Below are 23042 nucleotides of genomic sequence, written 5' to 3' on the forward strand. Positions count from 1 at the left end.
TATTGGACAACCTCCATCAACATTGGAAGGATTAATCTTATGGCGGTTTCAATATTAATTGTTTCTCATTTTGAATTGTTGTGAGGTTTAGATAATGGCAGCCATCATCATCAATGCAAAAATTGGAAATTTTAAACCTTTATGCAAGTTATCCTCGTCCAAGTAAAGGACGAAGAATTAGCAAAAGCTAGATATAAAACTTTCTTGGAATTTCGGTAGCAAATTTATCAAATCTAAGTATAAATTATCAAATTGAATGCAATTACGTAAAAGTAATAAATAAGAAAAGAAATTCTCACTAAATGACATTTGGTGTCGGTATGTAATCAACAGCTTCTTTTCTTCTTCTTCTTTTATTTTTTATTTTTATTAATTTCTATTTGAAACCATTAATTTTATGTTTATGACTGTTTCTTGCTATATATTTCATCTCTTTAGATCAAAATTTTGGTTTCCATGTAAATGTGTATTTGTTGTGTGCTGTGTTATATTAATATGCATGTATGAATTCCAATTGTAACAGAATTTGTATTTATTGATGAGGATGAGGGCAGTCCTGATTTGACGATTTCAAGTACACACTTTTCATGTTGCTCTAAATTCAAGTCCAGCAGTATTACTAGTGTACTCTAATCGCCTTCCATTTTAAACTTTTTTTTTTTTTTCCTTGCTATACTTGTGTGTCCGTTTTGGTTTTTTGCTCTCTCTTATGGTTGATCATCTGAGGGTGTTTCAGCCTTTTTGACGAAGTGGAACCTAAAAGATAATCTCACACTGAGATAATAACAAAGCAAAAGCTTCAAACTCAAAAGAGTTATATATTTCTAAGGTAATTCTTCGTTTTCTAAATATGTTTTTTCTTCTAAATTTGTTTTTTCTTCAAACATACACCCTTAAATATTGATCGCTTTACACACTCTCCATATTCGCGGTGCAAAATGAGTCTACACAGTTGGGAGGCGTCTACAAATATAAGTACCAACAGCCTCTCCACCACATGCGATGTGGGACGTCACACAAATCTTCTCATCATTCACCCGTCACACATTGGCCCTAACATGTTTTATTACATTCACACATACTTGTGTGTGTATATATATAGTATATATCACAATACACACATTGCAAGTTAGACTCATGGTTGTTCGTGAAAAATCAAGCTAGGCCCGAGCTACGGCTTGTTTATTTCTGAATGAATCTTCTGCAAGGTTCAGGATAATGAAGTTAAACTTTGTCATTCTCTGTAGTTCGATTCTTGTTTACTTCAACCTTTCCAAAATTTCATATTTCACCATGCTGTTACAATGAATATTTTGTAAATTGAGTTGAAACATGTCCTCAAAGTATGTATATACATTTGGATCAAGTGCCCCTATACATCTTTGTGTGCACTAACTTGGAAACCATTAAGATCAGTCCCGAATCTGTATACAACCCCTTTTTTCTCACGTGAACTCCTTTTCTTTTGCAAGTCCATGGAAGTAAATTAACTTATAATTGAGCTATAACTTAACTTCCTTTTAACTCCATTTTGTTTGTTGTCAAAAGATTATGGTTAATCATATGATTCATATATGTTCTTCAATTTTACCACTCCATTTCGAATTGTGCACTAATTTCTTTCCATTTTAAGAGGCTGTTTGTTATCATGGGTTAAAAGCGGCAACCCCTTATCCTCTGTTTTGACATAGGATGATTATGGCTGAAGTGTTGTGGAAGAGAGTTTTTCTTAGAATAGACGTTGATTTTGATCCGATTCTTTTGTATAACCTATCTCTTGCTAAAAATATAAGGGCCTGGGAGGAGCTTAACAATCATTTGACAGGAAAATAAATATAGATAAATGAAAGCGTAAGAACTCAATTGGATTTGAGGGCGAAGATCCTGTTCAGTTCTTAGTAATCCTAATATATATATATATATATATATATATATATATATATATATATATATATATATATATTAGATGTGGCCAAATGGAGCATGTCTTTGGTGTGAGATATATATTTTGTAATTGGCTAATTTCGTTGTCAAATAAGTCCGATCGAGTTGTAATTTTTCAATTCAAGATTTCAAGATTGAAGATTGGATGCGGATTTGAAAAAGTTAAGTGTTCATGGTTTACTACACTCCGGGATGATGAAAACAATGCTTTAGGAAGTTTTGTGAGTTAGTGAGAATAGTTGGGAACCAGTAGGAACATCCTTGTACCGGTAGCCAACTGTGGTTGGACCATCTCCTTTGGGTGGCTGATAAATGATACTGAACCAATAGAGAATCTGTATTTTGTTGTTCATATTGGCCTATATAGGGATCCCGAATAAGAGAAGGCATCAATTCTCATTCAAAATGGGCATAACTCAGCTAGAGCACCAGAATACAACAAAAGAGATATATCATACTAAATCAATAAAAAAAAGCATTGTATAGAATTCGAGTTTAGATATAAAACGATATCCATAAACCCTTCAAAGAAACATATGTTAAAGCATTTTTCATCAAGATTAGCTTACACAAGATGGAAATATAAAATTTTCTTACTGATGATGATTTCTTAAACGCCAGAAGTATGAAAATCTTTCAATTATAATACACTATTATTTAAACAAGAACATGATATATGAAAAAACAAAACCTTAACCATCACATTTACTTGGACAACAGATATTGAACATCTGATGATGATGATACACTACTATCTAGATAAAATCCAGTTGAAGTTGAAGCAGCATCCCAAGGCCCAGTGACTTCAGCTACTGCAAATTCAACCTCTTCATAGCTTTGTTGAATTGTGGATGCTCTATGTGGCATTCTAATCAACTCTGTTGCAACTTCTTTCATTGTAGGCCTTTTCCTCCCATTCAAGTTTAAACATCGTTTTGCAAGATTAGCGACTAGCATGATCTCTTCTTTCCCACCTTCTTTCACAACTCGAGCATCAAGAATATTAAACAGACGATTCTCCTTCATCGTCAATATAAAAGATGCTGCTAAACTTTGCCATTCTTCAGATCTAGCTGATGAGATTGGTTTTTGTCCTGTTAAGAGCTCAACAAAAACTACTCCAAAGCTATAAACATCACTTTTCTCTGTGAACTAACTTGATTGGAAGTACTCAGGATCCAAGTATCCAAAGGTCCCCTGTACTTTTGTGGTCAAGTGAGTTTGATCAACTGTAAGAGATCTCAAAGTCCCAAAGTCGGACACTTTTGCTCTGTATTTATCATCCAACAATATGTTTGTGGACTTGATGTCTTGATGATAAATGAGTATGGAAGCTGCTGAGTGTCCCAGGAAAGAGGGAACTCTTCATTTTGGTCATGGATATACTGAAAAAGGTTCCGTCAGGGATGAATTCATAAACAAGCAGAGGTACTTTTGTCTCCAAACAGCATCCATGTAGCTTGACTACATTTCTATAGATAATTTGTGATAAAATGACTACCTCATTAATAAATTGTTCAAGTTAACTTTCATCCACTATTTTGGACTTCTTGACCACTACAATTTTACCATCTGTCAACATACCTTTGTAAATTGTACCATGACCTCTTTGCCCTAGTATTCGATTCTCATTAAAGTGGTCAATTGCTTTTTCCAACTCCTTTGAAGATAAGAGTTTGGTTTTATCAAAATTACATTCACCAAAGACGATTGTTATTAAAGTAACAAACCCCCATTTCGTTTAAAGAATGTTTCCTTGACCTTAATTTTCCTTCTTCTTTTCACTAGTTTAATCAGCCACCATGTATGTGATATCCCTCGAATCTGAGACACGGGTTAATCAGGCCCAGACCCAAACCCGAAGGATATCAGACAGTTAAAGTATTTTATTCGAACACAGAATACAAAATGAATTTAAGAAATAAACATTTAAGCTGAATCAAAACTAAAGTATATAATCCTTTTGAAATTAAATTCTTAAAATCCTAAATAATAAAGATTTAATAATCCATCTCCAAAACCTCCAAGGGTACAGCTCGGGAATCCATCCAGTGGACCCCTAATAAATAAAAACAAACTGAATTAAATCTAGAAAGAATCCATAATTAAATTATGGAGAGAGATCCTACGTCGTCGGAAGAATGAGTGACAGTCTCTGCTCAGCACGAACAAACTCAAGACTGGAACTGACGTACACCTGAAAAATAGAAGTGGGTCAGGCCCACGAACAAGTTCTATCCTACTACAATCCAAGCAGAGACTCAATACACATGTACATACTAAATAGTTCAACAATAACTAATAATCCGTACATAAATATATCCACATTACTGAACTCTCGCTAGACTATGAAGAGGGTCTCAACCTGAATAGAAGACATCACGCAATGCGCACCTGAGTGGGCATGAATACCTAAGCCTAAACAGGGTATACCTCAACCCTCACAGCCAACTACACATCCTATTGCATATATGCATCCTAACCGTCGACGCTGAGACTCAAGCTCACATTGCGGTATCGTAAAAATATATCTAAACTTCGTTCCTAACTATCCACAAGAAATCCAATAAGTCGTTCGGCGTATTCAACCGCACCAACTCATATATATAAGGAGGATTTTATTTAACAACCCGTACCCTTATTCCAAAATAGGTAGGACTTAGCAAATTGAGCTAATCCAAACCTAGTATGACACCGTCCCATACCGATGCATACGATCCCATCCATCCAACAGTTGATAAAGCATTGACAATACAAATATCAATATCAACAATTCCATACTAAGCATATTATAGTATATTAACAAACATACTTAAATAAAACCAATAGTTGATAAAGCATTGACAATATAAATATCAATATCAACAATTCCATACTAAGCATGTTAGAGTATATTAACAAACACGCTTAAATAAAACCACAATACAAAAGCCATTACTTGAAATCACATCACAGAAGCCAACACTTGACCACACAAGACCATGCTGTAAATACAACTCTATTCCCAGTTTCCACATAATTAACAGAGCCCAAATAGATATTGTATCAGTCAATTCCATGGCATCCAAAATAAATATAAGTAATTTATCATACTCATAATTTTCTGTCCAACAAATTGATGCACTAAATGTTAAAATTTAATCATCAATTAATCTTTAACAAAAATATAAATTTCCAGTATATATTTCTATTCCACAAATATGTCATTAACAGTGGACAAGCTCTCATAGAAAATTCCAATATAATTAAGAAATTTAAATCCAAATCCATACAGGTCTGCGAGACACATAAAACTATTCCATACAATTTTAACGATTAATTCTCTGTATCCAATCTTATGTTATTATGTCCCTTGAGACTTTAATCTTACTTTGGACAACCTCTAAAATATTCACTATAGTATTTGTTCTCCTTAGAAAACTTAGAAATTCAATAACCAAAAAGCTTCCTCACTGAAAACTGAAGAACACGTTAACTGAACAAAAAAAAAAAACTAAGGGAAGCAAAGTGGAGCAGGCTCCCTAAACATTGGAGATGCCTCCAATGGCCTGGAGCCGGCTCCAAAGGCCTTGGAGCCGCCTCCAATCCAAGAGGAGCCGGCTCTCTCCCTCCTCTTCTCCGTGTTTTATTTTTCCGGCGTCGTTTTCACCTCCGGTACTTCCCTGCTAAGGTTCCTAGAAGCTATAACTAAATCCCAGTAGGTTCCCACCCTTATTTAAGTCCTTATTACATTTACTAACATGGATTTAAATAGAAAATAGTGCAGGAAAGTTTCAAGTTTAAACAGTTTATCAAGTATAAAAGTTACGATTTAAACTTCAATCATAGAAACAGATAACATATTTTTTTTTTTTTTAAACATGTTATAAATAAACCTGGAACTAATCTAGTATGCAAAGAACATGAAGCCTAAGGGAGAGAGTTAAGACAGAACTTGCCTTTGAGACATTTGTTCAAAATCTCTACGTCGTCTTCTAAGGTCTCCGGCGGTTCCTACTTCAAAATTCCTACTCTGTTCTCTTTTTACCTCCACAGACGTGAATAGAACTTAATACCTGAATTTATAGGATTAAGGTTGCCCTAATCCTAGTCCTAATACTATACAAGAAAACTAAGTCAGCTAAAGAAAACAAATAAAACCAAAACCCTAAGTTCAATTAATATAGTAAAAAAAAAAAAAAATACAATTTAACACGTAATTCCACCATTAATAATTAAGTTCCACCATTAGATAAATAGTCATTAATTTAACCAACCTAAATCCAATTAAATAACAATGAAAAATAAAAATAAAAACTTAAATAAAACAAGTTGAATTACCAATCAAACAAACCAAAATAAATTAACTAACTATTAAACACATCAGCAAATAAAACACAACTAATCCATATCCTACAAACAATTTAAACAAGTTAAATAACTAAATGCATTTAAAATGATTGACAAGACAAAAAATTCCAGGACTGTCCTTTTTAAAATTAGGGGTATTACAATGTACCAATTAAAAATAGTATTCTGAGACCTATGCTAGTACCTGCAGAACTCAATAGAAAAGAATCACCTTTTCAGCCTAAAAATTTTATGGTTGAGTGCGTAAAATACTTGTATGGGCTAACATTTCCTAGGCTCATTTATATCCCATACTATTGAGTCATTGACTCAATATTAGTCAATGGTGGAGTCATTAAACCATTATTCCAAAGTTGGAGCCTACCATTAATTTGTATTTGTGTTGGATTGTTCATTGAGGCAATTATCTAATATGTGCATTTATAAGAAGTATTTTATAATAAAAAAAATGTTTCAAGCCTCATAGGGCTATAGGCACGAGTAGGAATGGCAAAATATTATGTCCCATTGGATATCCTTCCCACCCCACCCCACCCCACTCCACCCCGTTGGAGTGATTATGAGCATGGTTAAATGGTTATGGGTCAAAATATTATGTCCCGTTGGGTATCCTTCCCACCCCACCCTGTTGGAATGATTATGAGCATGGTTAAATGGTTAGGGGGGACGAGAATGGGAGAGTAGCCACAAGGCCTTGGTAATTATATTATAAATTTATTTATTTATTGAGTTTGTATTTTAGTACCCAAAAGAGAAAAATCTTCGTGTCTAACCGTCCTTTCATTTGCATATGGGTGCAATTTGGACGGATTGACCCAAATCTATCATAAGCCCAACCTGATTTTTCACGAGTTTAGACAAATATTTTTACAATTTGGGTTGGGTTTGGATTTAAATATATATGCTGAATTTAATTAGGATTGAACTTGGGTTGATGTGAACAACCTAAACCCAAATTCTAGTTTTCTTTTTTATGTTCTATAATTTTAAATCTTAATTTATTGTATATTGAATTAGTTTATAATCTTTTTTAAAATTACATTAATTTTTTAGATTTGTTTGGTCTTCATTTCTACTTGTTATATATATATATGAACAAGTCAAATTTTGTTATAATCAAAATTTTGCTATAATCAAATTCATCATTTTACCCTTCAAAAATAAATAAATAAATAAATAAACAAAAAAGCAAATTTTGTTTTTTGACCAACCTATTTATGCTTTAGAAGGGAAACATAGTGGCCTAAAACAACAATTGTGTGGGGTTGTTTCTTCAACACATGACCAGGGCCGGCCCTAAGATTGAAAAAGTCTTGAGAGGCCCTAGGTGAACTTTAAATTTGAGGCCCTCTATACATAAGTTTCACAGCGCAAAATATATATATATATATATATAAGTGCAAAATTTTTATTAAAGTAAATGTGACCATCTTGCATTTTGAGCTACAAAATCATCAATTAAAGTGCTCAAATCAACTTTCTCCAACACATCTTTTTCAATAGACAAGATAGCCAATCCATTCGATCTCTCTTGTGTTATTGTCGACCACAGGTAAGATTTGATTAACTTTAACTTTGAAAAGCTTCTTTCAGCAGATGCAACTATAACTGGGATAGTCAATAATACTCTATATGCAATCCAAGCATTTGGAAAACAATAACCTAACCTTTTTATAAAATCCAATACTTCAATTGCCTTTTTTGTTTCTTTTGGTAAAGCTTCTCATAAGACTTGTAGCTCTAAAAGATAATTCAGTCCCATCAATATCAGAAACCATGTCATGTTTTAGAATATTTTTAAGGTTATGACATGAACACTTTAATCTATCATTATTTAGAGACTTTAACCTCTCCAAATTAAACAAAAATCCAAAAGAGTCATCATATTGTTGAAATTGTTCAAATCTACTCTTTAGTGAAGAAAGAGCTTCATCAACTATGTATATAAAGTAATTAACTTTAAACGATTCTTCGGCCGATTGTGTCATCTCTTCATTAGCACTCTCGTCAAATTGTTTCTTTCTACGAATGACACGTCTTTCACGGAATAATGGTTCAACTTCCATTTCAGTTGCGATCTCTTTAGCCTCAATCATAGCAGATTTAAACCCATTTTCTCTATAAGTTTCAAAAAAAGAAATGAGTTCTTTTAAGAGATCTATAACAACATCAATTTGCATGTCCTCCGTTTGCATGATTTTGCTTACTTTGTTAATAGCATTCAATATATGAAACCAAATAACCATGCCAAGTAAGAACTCAAAATTCTCAATTTCATATGTAGCGAAGCACTCAACATCACTCTTTGTCTTGGGATCTTCACTAGTATTTGCTAAGTGAATTAAAGCATTTCTTATATCTGGAGCTCGAAATCTTATTGCTTTAAAACTTTCTAGTTGACCTTCCCAACGTGTTTGTGATGGTGGCTTAAGTGTAAAACCTTTAACATTGTCTGTGAGAACTTTCCATCACTTTGTGGAAGATGAAAACAATGAATACATGCGTTGCACAACTCCAAAAAAAATGATGCTTTAGAATAAGAGTTTGCCATATCACAAAGTGCAAGATTAAGACTATGACAACCACACGGCGTATAGAATGCTTTAGGATTTATATCTAGTAATCTTTTTTGCACACCTTTGTGTTTCCCTTTCATATTAGAACCATTATCATACCTTTGTCCTCTTACGTCACCAATATCAAGTTCAAGAGCTTTCAAAGCATCTGCAAGTTCATCAAAAAGCCCCTGCCCTGATGTATCATCCACCTTTAAAAATCCTAAAAAGAACTCTTCCACATTTATCGGACTTGCTGAAACATTAACACATCTTAATATAAGTGACATTTGCTCTTCATGACTTGCATCTGGAGTACAATCAAGAATAACTGAAAAATATTTTGCTTCTTTAACCCTTTTAATGATTACACATTTGATTTCATTCGATATTCAAAGAATAAATTCATTTTGAATTTTGTGACTAAGATAATGGTAATGAATTTGTTTATCTTGAATTCGACGAATGTGCTCTTTCATTATTGGATCAAATTCAGCAATCATTTCAATTATGCTTAAAAAGTTTCCATTATTTTCTTCATAAAGCTTCTCATTGTCCCCACGGAATACCAAACTATTTCTAGCAAGAGTTTTCACAACGGAAATTATTCTTAATAATACTTGCCTCCAATGTTCTCTATCTTTGTTGATTTTTCTTCCACACTTTTATCGATTGTTGCATTTTTTTGTAATCTGATTTCTAATTCAATCCAATGCCCGATGTTAACAATGTGTTCATGACTAGTCTCGTGACTTTTAAGTTTGTCACTAAGATTTTTCCAGTCATTGACTCCTTCATTTGCCAAATGAGTTTTTTATTTGTCACATTTAAACAACTTACGACAAAGCAATAGACTCTGTCCAAAAAACTTGAATAGATTAGCCATCTCCTATCATATTTTTCACCGTTTGACAAGTGTCGAATGTAACATGTAGAAGAGAAATGTCTATTTTTTGAATTTTTAGGAAAATTTTTAAGTTTATTTCACCGTTTGACAAGTGTCGAATGTAACATGTAGAAGAGAAATGTCTATTTTTTGAATTTTTAGGAAAATTTTTAAGTTTAGCATCTCTTGGAGGACCTCTTTCAACTAATAAATCTCTCATTTTTTTTATCAGTATCTTTCCAATTTCCTGAATCATTAATGTTCAAAAGAAGATTATCATTCTTATTCATATATTCTTCATTTATCAAATCTTCAAGTTCATTCACATTTTCTTCATTTTGATTCTCATTCCTATCTTCATTCATTAAATCTCCATGTTCATTAAGATTTTCTTCATTCCTATGTTCTTCATTCATTAAATCTCCATGTTCATTAAGAGTTTCTTCATTCCTATGTTCTTCATGTACCGAATCATCAACTAAACTCTCAGTTTGTGCATTGTTCCTAAGAAACTTATGAATATCACCTTTTTGAGATTGAATCAATTCTTCTTCTCTGTTTTTTTTTTTTCATACCCAGATTCAAATTTTCTTATAGACATAATTGTAAAAAATCTTGAAATATTAGAAATCTAAATAACAGGAAACACAATCAACATAAAACTAAACTTAAAAAAATAAATAAATAAATAATGCTTTACTAAAAGAAAATATACACTACCTCAATGGCATGTCTTCAAGTGAAGGATTGTTCATTAGTTGTCTAAATGATATGATTTACAGAAAAAATAAAAATACCCCGTGAGATGTCTAAATAATATGTTTTCAAGTGAAGGATTGCTGGATTGGAATTTTGGAACTCCTGTATTACAAATTTACAACAAATTCATTGAGTTCACAGTTCACACAGAAGAATAAGACAAATTAAATCAAAATAACAAATTTCACTAACAACGGGCCTAACAAGAGGCCTAATATTACTTTTAGAAGCATCAAATGATCAAAATATTATGATGGTACGGGAGAAATCTGTCTAAGACTCCTATTAATTTTTTTATTTTTTTATTATTTTATTATTATTTTTATTATTATTATTATTTTTTATCTTCTCCACAGTTACAATTTACAATCTCCCTCTAGAAGAAGATTTTGAATATACTTATATTTTATTTAGCGTTAGACCAAATTATTAGAAATCAGTTTTTATCATTCTATAACTTAAATTAGTTTATAGTTTTATTATTTTTTGTTATAAAAAAATTATATATTTTGTTTATAATTTTTATTTATATTGTTAAATATGACTATTAGAATTTAGAAAGCACATACCCAATAAAGGCAATGAGGCAGATTCTCTAGAGAGTGAAATTGAATGGAGCCTGGAGGAAGCGAATTTTCCTGCAATTAAAGATTCAAATAATTAATAAGACATATTTAGTGTGTGTGTGTATATAATATATATGTGTGTGTATGTGTTAGAAAAATTAATGAGATGGGTGAGAGAGAGAGAGAGACATGTGGAAAAACTGAAAGAAGGCAAACTGGCAAACGGCAAGTCGGCAAGAGAGGCGATGATGTGATGACAGTGATGAGTGATGTTTTCAATTTTTTGTTTTGAACTTCTGATTTTTTGGGAAAAACAGCCTTTGATTGTTGCTTCAGTCTTGCACAGAGAGAAAGAGAGAGAGAGAGAGAGAGGTAACGGGTAAGCTTGAGAGTTGAGGGTCTGTTAAAATTCTTGAGAATGAGATGATAATGGCGGTTCCCTTTGCTGGCATTTTTCTTTTCTTTTTCTTTTTTTTAAGGCCCCTTAAATGTTTGTTGGGTTACAAATTTTATTTTATTTTATTTTATTTATTTATTATTTTTTTTTGTGGCCCATCATTCATGGGCCTATAAATTTTGAGGCCCTTTAAAAGATTTGCTGTATCTGGTTAAATTTTTTTTTTTTTGGTGGCCCATATCAAATGCATGGGCGTCAAAATTTTAAGGCCCCTTAAAATCTGAGGCCCTAGGCGATCGCCTTGGGCCAAGGCCGGCCCTGCACATGACACATCCAAAGTGGATTTAAAGATGTGCAAATAATTCTTGGTATTATTTGTTGAAAGGCAAAAGACAGTGCGCAAAAGACGTCGAAGTATAACGACCATTCATTAGTCGAATGCTGTAGCCTCTTCTTCTTCTTCTTCTTATTCTTCAAAGAGAGGTGAGAATCAATATGTGGAATGTGTGTGAATGTGTATACGAGTAGTTTAATAAATTATCAATATTTTAACCCAATCCCAACCCAAACATCAAAAAGAGTTGTCCAAACCCATTTAAAAATTGAACTGGTGGACTCTCATTGTTGATGGCTGGCGGTCTTGTTACAAATTTATAATTGCCAATATATATATATATATATATATATATATATATATATATAGTGGCGATCTTGTTCACGGAGATGCAAGAAATGTTATCCACACCTTATATAGTAACCATTTGATATAAATTATAATCGGTCATATATATAACCATTTTGGAAACATTCAAATTCAAGTGTATAATCTTTGCCTTCAAGATGCATTTATGAAAAAGATGTCCAATTAACTTGGTAAGATTTAATTTGATAGACATTTGATCCGAATTCATGTTAGCTAAATGAATCCGAATCAATTGGATCTGACCGAATATAATATACAATAATACACTTTTATTATTCTTTTATAGTCTTCCTCTCTCTTTTGTTTAACAAATAGTAAATTAAAGATCTAATTTTTTATTTTTCTCTTTGTTTGCCTATTGCCTTTGACATTATTATTTTTCCTTTTAAAAAAAGGATCATAACAATCAAATATTTATTAATAAATTATATCTCGGATTATTGAATCAGATAGAGATTCCAATCAGGGCGAATCTAGTCAGTTTACAGGTATAGTAATAAAGTGTTGTTTGACTGATTCCTACATTGCCTAACCGAGATAAAAAAAAATCAGAGAACAATTTGTCCCATTACATAGAAGATCAACCTGACTCCCGTGAAAGGAGAAAATTTTACTTGCTCGCCTTGCAATGAGAGCATTTGAACCATTCATGTATTAGAGACACGGCAATGAATGGTTGTATTGGGATTTATATGCCCTGGTATAACAAATTTTTATTTGGATTAAAGTGACATATGTTTCTAACATATCTGAAATATTTATGCTTTATACAATTGGTAAATTCAATATATTATATTTTGATTCATTATAGAATTGATAGTGTCCACTTGATTACAAGAGATATTTGTATATGTATGTGATGGCGATTAATACATGAATATAAATAGTAATCATAAATAATTCACAGTCGATAATTATGGATGGACTCATTATTAACTAAGACTTGAACTGGATCCACGTTAGGTCAAGATATATTGTGAGAGCCGTCGTATGCAATTACTCCCTATCACTATCATGGCATTTGACTCTTAAGCATGAGAGAAGTATAGACTCTTTTGTTAATTAGTAATTACTTTGATTTGTTCGGCGAAATCATCGGAATCCATAGACTGGCACTTTGGGTAATTATGCAATTTATAGTCAGAGGGTTATAATTTTAATATTTGCATCATTGCTACTTGTATTTATTTTGTATTGATTATGGTTGATCACAAAGTAAATTCGAAGGCCTTCGTGTGTTTTTAGACAAAATAATTTTTCATATATTTATTTATTTAAATTATTATTTTTGTCAAATAAATATTTTATTGTGATCAAGCCGAAAATAATCAAAGGTACCAAAATAAATATATTAATTTAGTAATTGGATTGATGGATTTATTTATCCAATAACTAATTATGCATAGAAGGGTCAAAATGCAACATTGACTTAGAGGTTATTTATTATTTTATTAGAGTTTAATTAATTTCTTTTAGTGAAGTAGAAACTAATTTATGAATTAATTAAATTGGGTTCATGGATTGGGCCAATTATTAATTCATTGTAGCCAAGAAAATAATAAGCCCAAAGAATTCTCACTCAAAGCCAAACTTGATATTGGAATCGTATTAAATTTAAGATATCACGTTACTTTTAGAGATTGAGAAAAATATAATGTCTTCAATTATTATTTTTATTTTGCCTATATATATATGGGGTCCATGTATATTTTAGGTTATGCCTTTGTGCAATAATTTTTAGAAGACAAGAAAATATTTCTCTCTTTAAAATTTTAGGGTTCATGTTCTCATCTAATGGAGGCTCCCACAAGCTTAGCTCTCCAAGGTTATTCATGGAAGCTTATAGGTGATTCCTAAAGGCAAGATCATTACCAAGAAGATGGAGATCCAAGTAGGATGCATCTAGGAAAAGGATCTACAATAAGTGAGAACATTCACTTTAGAGAAGAGATCTAAGGTTTACTCAAACCTTGATATAAGTTTTCTATCCTTAAATTGAATGGATCATCATATTCTTCATGCATAAAACTTGTCTCTACACATAAATTAAGATCTTTATTTAAAAATCCTTTATAAAGTTTTAAAAACTTCCGTTTCCCCAACAGTGGTATCAGAGTTAAATTTGATTCATGTATAGAGTTCATATTTTTTAATTAAAGAAAATCATCATTCATAGATCCAAATTTATATATGCATATGTATATATTAATATATAATCATAATGTATGTATATATTTGTGATTGGATGATGTTGATGTATGTTTGGGCCATGGATGAAGTTATAGATTAATTAAATGTAATTTTATCTTTAGATGAATGTAATTAATGTTTTGATTTAGTTATTTGAAAGTTCAAGCTTCAAGAAGGTCCAAAAGAGTTAAATTAGGCTTCAGAAATTTTCTGGGATTTTTTAGAAATTTTTTGAAATTTTTTAAGGCCTAATTTAATTTTTTGGGATTTTTTATATTTTTTCGGCGGCCGGAGTGTCACCGACAGTTAGGGAGGTGCTGGAAAGGAGGCCAGCCGATCCAGTGGTTTGTGGTGCACCATCATTTGGTACAACCAGATCTATAGCCACTGGATTAGCGGATGGCGGCCGGAGAGGATCCAATGTGATGCGGCTATAAAAAATTTCATGTGTCACATGGAGAGAAGATTCGGTCTGGGCGTGCCTATAGGGTGCTCCAAGCTCAGCCAACCAATTGGTGCGTGAGGAACACACGCCAGACTTTGATAGACTTGCTCTGTGCGTGCCACGCGCCTGCTGACAACCCTAGCGCGTGAGGCTTAGCTGATGACATCCCCAGTGCGTGGGGACTCCCTGTACACTCCTCTAGCGCCTGCCAGCGTGTGGGGACGTGCTGCTCACTCTCCAGGCGCGTCCCATGCGCTGTTTTATCATTCCAGGTGCGTAGGGGTGTGCGGTGGCGTGTGGGTCCGGGTTCCAGCCTCCTCCAGGTGTGCACAAGCCTATAATGGACTGTCGTGCAATAGTTATTTAGTTTTTAACATGTTAAAAGCTAAATCCATTGGCCATTTCATTTAATTTGCTTTATCTGTTATTTATTTATTTATGTGATATATGAAATGCATGGAATAGATAATTGTTAATTAATTATTATTCATGTATTGGATCCATGATATGTATTTAAATGACTTGATTTATATTAATTAAATTATGAAAATTAATTGGATTTGATTTACTAATTAATTAGAGAGCACTTAAGGGGAAATGGAAAATTATTTTTGAAAAATTATTTTATTTTATTTTTTAAAAAAAGTGTACCTCAAATTAAATATTAGTGAATCATTTAAAATTTAAATATTTTCTAAATTTAATTGGATTAAAATCAAGGCATTTTGCATGCATCATATCATGTATTTGAATAAATGAAAACCCTAATTATGAGTAATTAAAAATTGAGTGGGAGCGAAGATTTTTATACATTACCCCATGGCCTTCGTTATTATAACCATTGTAATTAGATCTTCAAAAATAAGGCTCTACGCATGATTTGAAGAGTCTGAGATTACAAGAATGGTTGTCTCATGAAAATAAAAATATTAAATATTCATTATAATTAGATCTTTAAAAATAAGGCCCCACGCATGATTTAAAGAGTTTAGATTATAATGATAAGATATTTACTATTTTATTTTTCGTTGAAGCATTAATAACGTTATACACTCAATCTAAAATCAATAGTGTTAGCTCCCCAACAGAGTGGTCTACACCAGGTGACTTTAGAAAGGCTAAACATAATCGGGAATCATTTCATATATATATAGACAAGGCATTGTTTTAATAGCTATGGAAATGATGGGATTTGCCCGCCAATAGCAATAATGAACTTCGCTAACCGAATAAGTTATTGGCATATTGGTTATTCAATTTTTCATGTAGTGGTTAAGGGACCACATATTATTTAATGGAAGTGCTCGCCTAATAGCAAATAAAATCAACAATAGTAATAATGAACTCCTCCATCAGGATAAGTTATTGACGTATTGATTATGTGATTTATTATGCTACGAAGTTGAGGGACCTGTATTAATTAAAAGGGATTGTTCACCAATAATGATAATGAACTCTTATTATATTGAGATTTATTATACTATGTGGTAGACAAACTCATTTTAATTTTAAATATACATGATAGAATTAATAATTTACCTTATTGTATGAATGCATTTATATTCAGATTAATTATGTCTAATACATTTAATCTGCTTGCTAACATAGTTAATGTAATTGGACCTAATTTATACGGACTGGAAAAAGAAACTTAGATATTTTACTCACAACGTAAGGGTACAAATGTATTTACTACTCCTATACCTAACCCCTTTTACTTTTAGATACCCAAGAGAACATTAATGCTTTTAATAAGTGAAATAAGACAAATGATATGGCTCGGTGTAATATTCTAGAGTTTATCTCGAATACGCTCCAAAACTAACATTTGTATTATTTTATTTGTTTCAAGCATCATGTTAAATCTCAATAAGATGTTTTGGTGAGATTAGATATAGCGTATGCCTAAGTACTATGTTAGACTTAAAGAACATCAAGATAACCTAAGGAACTCCAGTAAGAGATCTTATTTTGAAAATAATTGTTTATTATTTAAAAAATAACTGGAGATCAATGGGGCTGACTTGGGTGATAAGTTTCAAGTTAACATGATTATTGCCTTGTTACCAAACTCGTTTGACTCTTTTAGAGTGAACTAAATAAGGAACCAGTTTGAGTTTACACTCGCTGATATTCTTATAGAGTTGGTAACATATGAAGGGATAATCAAAAGTATAGAGGCGTTCCTATCAATCTAACCTAGTCTATACCATCTTCTTCTAGGCCCAAGTGGATGGGCAAAGGAAAAGAAGAAGGATGACAATAGGACTAGGCTAGCACAAAATATAGGGATCCAAAAGGTTAAAGGCAATAAGGAAATGTATGTTGAGGGCAAAGGAAACTGTTTTTTTTGTGGCCAACTAAGACACTTAAGGACAAACTGTCTAAGCAACGATGTGGCATAGGAAAATGTATATTTCATCATTGAGCCATGTTAAGTGGTTGTATCTATTAATTCCTGATGGATAACTTCTAGAGCCACTAAACATATTTGCAATTCGTTGCAAGGATTTCAGGAATCCAGAAGCCTCGATGATATGGATATATATTTGTCTTTCGACCTGATGCCAAGGTTGTAGCTAAGTCAGTGGGAGTATTACATCTGAAATTAGAGGGTATGATGATATTAGTATTAGAAAACTATCTTTATGCACATATGTAGACGCAATCTCATTCTTGTTTCACTTTTTGTTTATAAAAACTGTGATGTTACTTTTGATAAAACTGTTTTTATAAAATTGAATAGATGTGCGATTACTTCTGTGCATTGAAGATGGTTAATATACTATAACCACCAACTCTTAATATTTGTATGATGTAGAAACTAATGTTTCATTTTCTAGATTGAATGTTAAGAGAATATTTGTTACTGTAATACCCCTAATTTTAAAAGGATAGTCTCGGTATTTATTTTATGATTTTAGTGAATTTTTAAATTTATTATTTAAGTATTTGTATAATTGTTTAATTGTTTAAGTGACTAATTGACTTATTTGTTTTAATTTCTTAATTCTTTTTGTAATCTTGCTGGTTTAAATATTAATTATTTGGTATCCCTCAGATCTGTGCTCGGATTTTATCACCCGTGGCTCTAGAATCGAGGGTTATCATAGTTGGTATCAGAGCCTGACCCAGCCGGAAGTGTGCCGTCGGTGACGTCTGGCCTCCAAGGGGGGTGGATTGTGATGACCCTGTGGGTGGGTGTGCCGTGGGTGGGTACGAGACATTGACAGGCTACCCCACTGGCGAGCTACGTGTACACAATCTGACATCGCCTGGGAATGGGAAAGGGAAAGGTGAATTGCTTATATGTAGGTGTGTCACTCCAATTGGTATGAGGCCTTTTGGGGTGAAACCCAACAGCAAAACTGTGCGACCTCAGCCACAAAGCGGACAATATCATACCATGTGGTGGAGTGGGTCGTTACAGTTACTCCTGACTCATTGTATTTTTAATGTCTATTATTGGATTATAATCAGTCAAAATGAGATTTAAAGATTGGTCAAAGAAGGTTTATTACCTAGTGAGGCAAGGGAGCCTAAACTAACTTGTGAATTTTGTTTTGAAGAATAGATAACTTTAAGGGCTTTAATTAGCCAAATGAAATAGACATAAAGAACAATTGGAGTCGGTACACACTGACACGTGTGGTCTTCAAAACATCCAAGCAAGATTACTCATGTTTTGAATAAATTTACCTGATGCAACACAAGTCTTAAACTTTTGGTATATTCTGAGAGTGTCAAGATTGATGTGGAGTACAGATTAGGTAAACTTATCAAAACACTTCAATTTAATCGTGGATATAAGTATTTCTTGGGATAGTGCAAAGACTATATGGTCAATGAGGGTATAGTGTACCAGTTTTCCGCAATTGACGCTTAATGAATTAAGGTTTCAAATAGGAATAACAGAATTCTGCTTAACATAGTTAAATCTATGATCAGTTATGCTACATTATCTCTTTCATTTTAGAGTTTAGCCTTGACGTTATCAACGCACATTATAAACTACATTCCATCTTAGTCGGTCTCAAGGATACCTTTTGAGCTGTGTTTTTGACTAAATTTTAGTTTGAATCACATGCACATATGGGGTAGTCTTGCACATGTGCGCTTGATATGAACAAGTAAGTTGGAAACAGATTATAGGTATGTTTGATTTGATTGCTACTCTAAAGGCACTAGGATGGATTATTTTATGATTTCAATGATAAAAGTTAATTGTTTACACTCACTGTTTTTCTATAGGAGGATCATATTATGAATCACATACCTAATAGCATAATGTTAGAGAATATGGTATGAGTACCAGATGTACCACATTTGAACACACTTATTATAGAGATTAAGAATTATATATGAATTCCCTATTGATGCGTCGGCATCATCTAGTACATAGATTCTTGCATCGGTACATAGTTGTAATGAGAGGATTATCATCCAATCCGACAGAATCATGTTTTTAGGTGAGACCTTTATGGACATAACTGTTAAACATAAGTTGGACCCAGTAAGCTACATGAAAGTGTGAACCGATATGAATACAGATCGTTTTGGTATGTTGCTATGAAATCAGAGTTGGAATTTATGTATTCTAATAAAATCTAGGATCTTGTAGAACTTTTTGGTAGGATGATACCTATGATAAGTTAATCTACAAGAGCATACTAGAAGATTTCTTAGTGAATGAACCATATGTGTACAGGGTAACGTCATTATTTTTCTAATTCTATTGATGATATCCTACTCATTTATAATGACGTGGAAGCTTTGTCATCATTAAAGAGGTAGTTGCTCAATTACTTTGAAATGGAATATCTTTAAGATGTAAGTTATATTCCTATAATCAAGCTTTTGCAAGATCAGGTTAAAAGGAAAATAGGCTTATTTTAACAATCCTACATTGATAAAGTTTAGACTAGGTTGGTATGCAAAACTCAAAGAATGAGTTCTTGCTTTATTGACATGGATTGTTCTCTCTAGTAAGTAGTTTTCAAGACTAGCAGAGGAGATTGAGCAAATGAGAGTGAAATATTATGCTTCGAAATGTAAGATCCTCATATATGCCATGGTCTATACCAAACAGGACACCCCCTACAATGTAGGGATAGTCAGTAAATATCAGTCCAATCCTAGACTTGATAATTGGTCTGTTGTGAAAAATATCATAAAGTATCTTAGGAAAACCAATAATCTCATACTCATTTATAGATATAATGGTGTGGTCCTAGTCGGGTATGCTAGTTATGATTTTCAATAAGATGTAAATACTATGAGGTTCATGACTTGCTATATGTTCACTTAATTAAAGGGAAATCAGTTGGTAGATCGTTAAGCAGATTTCAACTGCTGACTCAAACCTGAAGGTGGAGTACATTGCAGCCTTAAAGGTAGCAAAGGAAGCCTTTTGGTTTGATCTCACTAATTTAGAGGTTATGGAGCATACCAGCCTGCCTATCAAGTTATATTACGATAATAGTGCAAAAGTAGTCCAAACCAATGACCCAAGGTTCCATAGAGGAACAAGATACACTGAGAAGAAGTATCATGTCCTACATGATATTGTCTGACAAGAAAATGTACTCATAGCTAGAATATTGCATTAGAACATAACTTTGTTGATCCATTAACAAATGTGTCATCGATCAATAGTTTTGATCGTCACCTGGATAACATTGGAGTTAGATGCAATTCGAATTGGCTTTGAGGACAAGTAGGAGCTGTTGGGATTTATATGCCCTAGCATAGCAAATTCCTATTTAGATTAAAGTGACATATATTCCTAACATATCTGAAATATTTATACTTTATACAATTGGTAAATTCAATGTATTATATTTCGATTCATTATGGAATTGATAGTGTCCATTTGATTACAAGAGATATTTATATATGCATGTGATGGCAATCAATACATGTAGTAATCATAAATAGTTCATAGTCGATAATTATGGATGAACTCATTATTAACTAAGACTTGAACTAGATTCGCGTTAGGTTGAGATATATTGTAAGAACCGTCGTATGCAATTGCTCCCTATCACTGTCATGGCATTTGACTCTTAAGCATAAGAGAAGTATAGGCTCTTTTATTAATTAGTAATTACTTTGATTTGTTCAGCGGAATCTTCAGAATTCATAAACCGGCACTTTGGGTAATTATGCAATTAATAGTTAGAGGGTTATATTTTCAATATTTGCATCATTGCTACTTGTATTTATTTTGTATTGATTATGGTTGATCACAAAGTAAATTCGAAGGCCTTCGTGTATTTTTAGACAAAATGATTTTCTATATATTTATTTATTTAAATTATTATTTTTGTCAAACAAATATTTTATTGTGATCAAACCGAAAATAATTAAAGGTACCAAAATAAATATATTAATTTAGTAGTCGGATTGATGGCTTTATTTATCCGAAAACTAATTATGCATAGAGGGGTCAAAATGCAACATTGACTTAGAGGTTATTTATTATTTTATTGGAGTTCAATTAAATTCTTTTAGTAGAGTAGAAATTAATTTATGAATTAATTGAATTAGGTCCATGGATCGGGCCAATTATTAATTCATTGTAGCCAAGAAAATAATAAGCCCAAAGAATTCTCACTCATAGCCCAACTTGATATTGGAATCCAATTAGATTTGAGATATCACGTTACTTTTAGGGATTGAGAAAAATATAATGTCTTTAATTATTATTTTTATTTTGCCTATATATATATGGGGTCCATGTATATTTTAAGTTATGCCTTTGTGTAATAATTTTTAGAAGACAATAAAGTATTTCTCTTTTTAAGATTTTAGGGTTCGTGTTCCCATCTAATGCAGGCTCCCACAAGTTTAGCTCTCCAAGGTCAATCATGGAGGCTTATGGGTGATTCCTAAAGGCAAGATCATTACTAAGAAGATGGAGATCCAAGCAAGATGCATATAGGAAATGGATCTATAATAAGTGAGAACATTCACTTTAGAGAAGAGATTTAAGGTTTACTTAAATCATGATGTAAGTTTTCTATCCTTAAATTGAATGGATCATCATATTTTTCATGCATAAAACTCATCTCTACACATGAATGAAGATTTCTATTTGAAAAGACCTTATAAAGTTTTAAAAACTTCCGTTTCCCCAACAGGTTAGATGCGCCCAATGTAACAAAGTACAGGAAAATATTTCTCAAAGGATGACATGGTCCAAAAAAAATTTTGGTGTAAATTATCTCTTTTCTCTCATCTTCCTTTTGCATTCAGTTTTACCTCTAACTTTTGAGTTCTGTTCTAGTTAATACAACTATACTTTTTAAAGGTTAGTAAGAAATCAGCAGCTAATTTTATCAATATCTCTTTGGAACCATTAATTGTATGTTTACAACTGTTTTTGGGTTTATATTTCATCTCTTTAGATAAAAAATCATGCTGTTTGAAGAAATTTATGTGTTATATATTTATATGCATGTATGGATCACAATTGTAACTGAATTTGAATGTATTTTTGAATTGCCCTAAGATTTTAATGGGAATTTAAGATTCAGTTTTTAGAATGTTGACTTGTTCAATTCTTGACTGAATCTTCAGCAAGTTCACAATAATGGATCTAAACTTTGTCATTCTCCATAATTTTGTAAATTGAGTTGGAACATGTCCTATTTTTTGGCATAGGATCATTTTTGGCTGAAGTGTTATGGAAGAGTGTTTCTTGGAATAGATGTTGATTTTCTCCATTTAATCATTTGTATCACCTATCTCTTGCTGATATATAAGGGCCTAGGGAGCAGCTTAATAATAATCATTTGACAGAAAAATAAACATAGATAAATGAAAGCAGAACTCAAAAGGATTCCCTTCTTTGTTTGTCTGATTTGAGGGTGAAGATCTCGATGAGTTATTAATTATCATAATATATATATATATATATATATATATATATATATATTTCTCCTTAGAGATAGCCAAATGGAGCATGTCTTTGGGCCATCACCTTTGGGTGGTTGATATTGAACAAGTAAATTTTGGTGCATATGTATTGTGTCGACTGTATAAAAGAATGCATCAATATTTCTTATTGAGAATGGACAGAACTCAGCTAGAAAACCAGAAAACAATAGAATAGATGTATCATATACAACTAATAAAAAAAAAAGCATTGTATAGAATTCAAATATAGATACAAAATGATATCCATAAATACTTCAAAGAAACATATGTTAAGCATTTTTCTCATCATGATTAGCTTACACAAGA

General features: G+C 32.3%; 1 pseudogene; it reads right to left on the reverse strand.

Moving 5' to 3' along the window:
- Positions 1-8610: 8610 nt before the first annotated feature.
- Positions 8611-12811, reverse strand: LOC132275198 (uncharacterized; annotated as a pseudogene).
- Between the last annotated feature and the right edge of the window lie 10231 nt (positions 12812-23042).

The sequence above is a fragment of the Cornus florida genome, unplaced genomic scaffold (assembly GCF_030987335.1).
Source record: "Cornus florida cultivar Cherokee Brave unplaced genomic scaffold, ASM3098733v1 CherokeeBrave_3.0.0_Hap2_Chr01, whole genome shotgun sequence".
Lineage (NCBI taxonomy): Eukaryota > Viridiplantae > Streptophyta > Magnoliopsida > Cornales > Cornaceae > Cornus > Cornus florida.